Below are 5,000 nucleotides of genomic sequence, written 5' to 3' on the forward strand. Positions count from 1 at the left end.
CCACATCACTTTGAAGGCATTTGTGAGAATTGAGTCCAGCCACTTTTCCAAAACCATGATTTTCGTTTTTCACCAAAATCACCACCAAGTCACAAAATCAAGCCAAAAATCCAAAATCATGGAACTTGGCTATGCACCAACCATGCCAAGATCAACTCCTTTTGATCCCAAACTTCTCCCACATCACTTTGAAGGCATTTGTGAGGATTGAGTCCAGCCACTTTTCCAAAACCATGATTTTCGTTTTTCACCAAAATCACCACCAAGTCACAAAATCAAGCCAAAAATCCAAAATCATGGAACTTGGCTATGCACCAACCATGCCAAGATCAATTCCTTTTGATCCCAAACTTCTCCCACATCAATTTGAAGGCATTTGTGAGGATTGAGTCCAGCCACTTTTCCAAAACCATGATTTTCGTTTTTCACCAAAATCACCACCAAGTCACAAAATCAAGCCAAAAATCCAAAATCATGGAACTTGGCTATGCACCAACCATGCCAAGATCAATTCCTTTTGATCCCAAACTTCTCCCACATCACTTTGAAGGCATTTGTGAGAATTGAGTCCAGCCACTTTTCCAAAACCATGATTTTCGTTTTTCACCAAAATCACCACCAAGTCACAAAATCAAGCCAAAAATCCAAAATCATGGAACTTGGCTATGCACCAACCATGCCAAGATCAATTCCTTTTGATCCCAAACTTCTCCCACATCACTTTGAAGGCATTTGTGAGGATTGAGTCCAGCCACTTTTCCAAAACAATGATTTTCGTTTTTCACCAAAATCACCACCAAGCCACAAAATCAAGCCAAAACACCAAAATCATGAACTTGGCTATGCACCAACCATGTCAAGATCAATTCCTTTTGATCCCAAACTTCTCCCACATCACTTTGAAGGCATTTGTGAGGATTGAGTCCAGCCACTTTTCCAAAACCAACATTTTCGTTTTTCACCAAAATCACCACCAAGTCACAAAATCATGAACTTGGCTATGCACCAACCATGCCAAGATCAATTCCTTTTGATCCCAAACTTCTCCCACATCACTTTGAAGGCATTTGTGAGAATTGAGTCCAGCCACTTTTCCAAAACCATGATTTTCGTTTTTCACCAAAATCACCACCAAGTCACAAAATCAAGCCAAAAATCCAAAATCATGGAACTTGGCTATGCACCAACCATGTCAAAATCAATTCCTTTTGATCCCAAACTTCTCCCACATCACTTTGAAGGCATTTGTGAGGATTGAGTCCAGCCACTTTTCCAAAACCATGATTTTCGTTTTTCACCAAAATCACCACCAAGTCACAAAATCAAGCCAAAAATCCAAAATCATGGAACTTGGCTATGCACCAACCATGCCAAGATCAATTCCTTTTGATCCCAAACTTCTCCCACATCACTTTGAAGGCATTTGTGAGGATTGAGTCCAGCCACTTTTCCAAAACAATGATTTTCGTTTTTCACCAAAATCACCACCAAGCCACAAAATCAAGCCAAAACACCAAAATCATGAACTTGGCTATGCACCAACCATGTCAAGATCAATTCCTTTTGATCCCAAACTTCTCCCACATCACTTTGAAGGCATTTGTGAGGATTGAGTCCAGCCACTTTTCCAAAACCAACATTTTCGTTTTTCACCAAAATCACCACCAAGTCACAAAATCATGAACTTGGCTATGCACCAACCATGCCAAGATCAATTCCTTTTGATCCCAAACTTCTCCCACATCACTTTGAAGGCATTTGTGAGAATTGAGTCCAGCCACTTTTCCAAAACCATGATTTTCGTTTTTCACCAAAATCACCACCAAGTCACAAAATCAAGCCAAAAATCCAAAATCATGGAACTTGGCTATGCACCAACCATGTCAAAATCAATTCCTTTTGATCCCAAACTTCTCCCACATCACTTTGAAGGCATTTGTGAGGATTGAGTCCAGCCACTTTTCCAAAACCATGATTTTCGTTTTTCACCAAAATCACCACCAAGTCACAAAATCAAGCCAAAAATCCAAAATCATGGAACTTGGCTATGCACCAACCATGCCAAGATCAATTCCTTTTGATCCCAAACTTCTCCCACATCACTTTGAAGGCATTTGTGAGGATTGAGTCCAGCCACTTTTCCAAAACAATGATTTTCGTTTTTCACCAAAATCACCACCAAGCCACAAAATCAAGCCAAAACACCAAAATCATGAACTTGGCTATGCACCAACCATGTCAAGATCAATTCCTTTTGATCCCAAACTTCTCCCACATCACTTTGAAGGCATTTGTGAGGATTGAGTCCAGCCACTTTTCCAAAACCAACATTTTCGTTTTTCACCAAAATCACCACCAAGTCACAAAATCATGAACTTGGCTATGCACCAACCATGCCAAGATCAATTCCTTTTGATCCCAAACTTCTCCCACATCACTTTGAAGGCATTTTTGAGAATTGAGTCCAGCCACTTTTCCAAAACCATGATTTTCGTTTTTCACCAAAATCACCACCAAGTCACAAAATCAAGCCAAAAATCCAAAATCATGGAACTTGGCTATGCACCAACCATGTCAAAATCAATTCCTTTTGATCCCAAACTTCTCCCACATCACTTTGAAGGCATTTGTGAGGATTGAGTCCAGCCACTTTTCCAAAACCATGATTTTCGTTTTTCACCAAAATCACCACCAAGTCACAAAATCAAGCCAAAAATCCAAAATCAGGGAACTTGGCTATGCACCAACCATGCCAAGATCAATTCCTTTTGATCCCAAACTTCTCCCACATCACTTTGAAGGCATTTGTGAGGATTGAGTCCAGCCACTTTTCCAAAACAATGATTTTCGTTTTTCACCAAAATCACCACCAAGCCACAAAATCAAGCCAAAACACCAAAATCATGAACTTGGCTATGCACCAACCATGTCAAGATCAATTCCTTTTGATCCCAAACTTCTCCCACATCACTTTGAAGGCATTTGTGAGGATTGAGTCCAGCCACTTTTCCAAAACCAACATTTTCGTTTTTCACCAAAATCACCACCAAGTCACAAAATCATGAACTTGGCTATGCACCAACCATGCCAAGATCAATTCCTTTTGATCCCAAACTTCTCCCACATCACTTTGAAGGCATTTGTGAGAATTGAGTCCAGCCACTTTTCCAAAACCATGATTTTCGTTTTTCACCAAAATCACCACCAAGTCACAAAATCAAGCCAAAAATCCAAAATCATGGAACTTGGCTATGCACCAACCATGTCAAAATCAATTCCTTTTGATCCCAAACTTCTCCCACATCACTTTGAAGGCATTTGTGAGGATTGAGTCCAGCCACTTTTCCAAAACCATGATTTTCGTTTTTCACCAAAATCACCATCAAGTCACAAAATCAAGCCAAAAATCCAAAATCATGGAACTTGGCTATGCACCAACCATGTCAAAATCAATTCCTTTTGATCCCAAACTTCTCCCACATCACTTTGAATGCATTTGTGAGGATTGAGTCCAGCCACTTTTCCAAAACCATGATTTTCGTTTTTCACCAAAATCACCATCAAGTCACAAAATCAAGCCAAAAATCCAAAATCATGGAACTTGGCTATGCACCAACCATGCCAAGATCAATTCCTTTTGATCCCAAACTTCTCCCACATCACTTTGAAGGCATTTGTGAGGATTGAGTCCAGCCACTTTTCCAAAACCATGATTTTCGTTTTTCACCAAAATCACCATCAAGTCACAAAATCAAGCCAAAAATCCAAAATCATGGAACTTGGCTATGCACCAACCATGCCAAGATCAATTCCTTTTGATCCCAAACTTCTCCCACATCACTTTGAATGCATTTGTGAGGATTGAGTCCAGCCACTTTTCCAAAACCATGATTTTCGTTTTTCACCAAAATCACCACCAAGCCACAAAATCAAGCCAAAACACCAAAATCATGAACTTGGCTATGCACCAACCATGTCAAGATCAATTCCTTTTGATCCCAAACTTCTCCCACATCACTTTGAAGGCATTTGTGAGGATTGAGTCCAGCCACTTTTCCAAAACCATGATTTTCGTTTTTCACCAAAATCACCACCAAGCCACAAAATCAAGCCAAAAATCCAAAATCATGAACTTGGCTATGCACCAACCATGTCAAGATCAATTCCTTTTGATCCCAAACTTCTCCCACATCACTTTGGAGGCATTTGTGAGGATTGAGTCCAGCCACTTTTCCAAAACCATGATTTTCGTTTTTCACCAAAATCACCACCAAGTCACAAAATCAAGCCAAAAATCCAAAATCATGGAACTTGGCTATGCACCAACCATGTCAAAATCAATTCCTTTTGATCCCAAACTTCTCCCACATCACTTTGAAGGCATTTGTGAGGATTGAGTCCAGCCAGTTTTCCAAAACCATGATTTTCGTTTTTCACCAAAATCACCACCAAGCCACAAAATCAAGCCAAAACACCAAAATCATGAACTTGGCTATGCACCAACCATGTCAAGATCAATTCCTTTTGATCCCAAACTTCTCCCACATCACTTTGAAGGCATTTGTGAGGATTGAGTCCAGCCAGTTTTCCAAAACCAACATTTTCGTTTTTCACCAAAATCACCACCAAGCCACAAAATCATGAACTTGGCTATGCACCAACCATGTCAAAATCAATTCCTTTTGATCCCAAACTTCTCCCACATCACTTTGAAGGCATTTGTGAGGATTGAGTCCAGCCAGTTTTCCAAAACCATGATTTTCGTTTTTCACCAAAATCACCACCAAGTCACAAAATCAAGCCAAAAATCCAAAATCATGGAACTTGGCTATGCACCAACCATGCCAAGATCAATTCCTTTTGATCCCAAACTTCTCCCACATCACTTTGAAGGCATTTGTGAGGATTGAGTCCAGCCACTTTTCCAAAACAATGATTTTCGTTTTTCACCAAAATCACCACCAAGCCACAAAATCAAGCCAAAACACCAAAATCATGAA

The sequence above is a fragment of the Phaseolus vulgaris genome, chromosome 9 (assembly GCF_051622355.1).
Source record: "Phaseolus vulgaris cultivar YP4 chromosome 9, ASM5162235v1, whole genome shotgun sequence".
Classification (NCBI taxonomy): domain Eukaryota; kingdom Viridiplantae; phylum Streptophyta; class Magnoliopsida; order Fabales; family Fabaceae; genus Phaseolus; species Phaseolus vulgaris.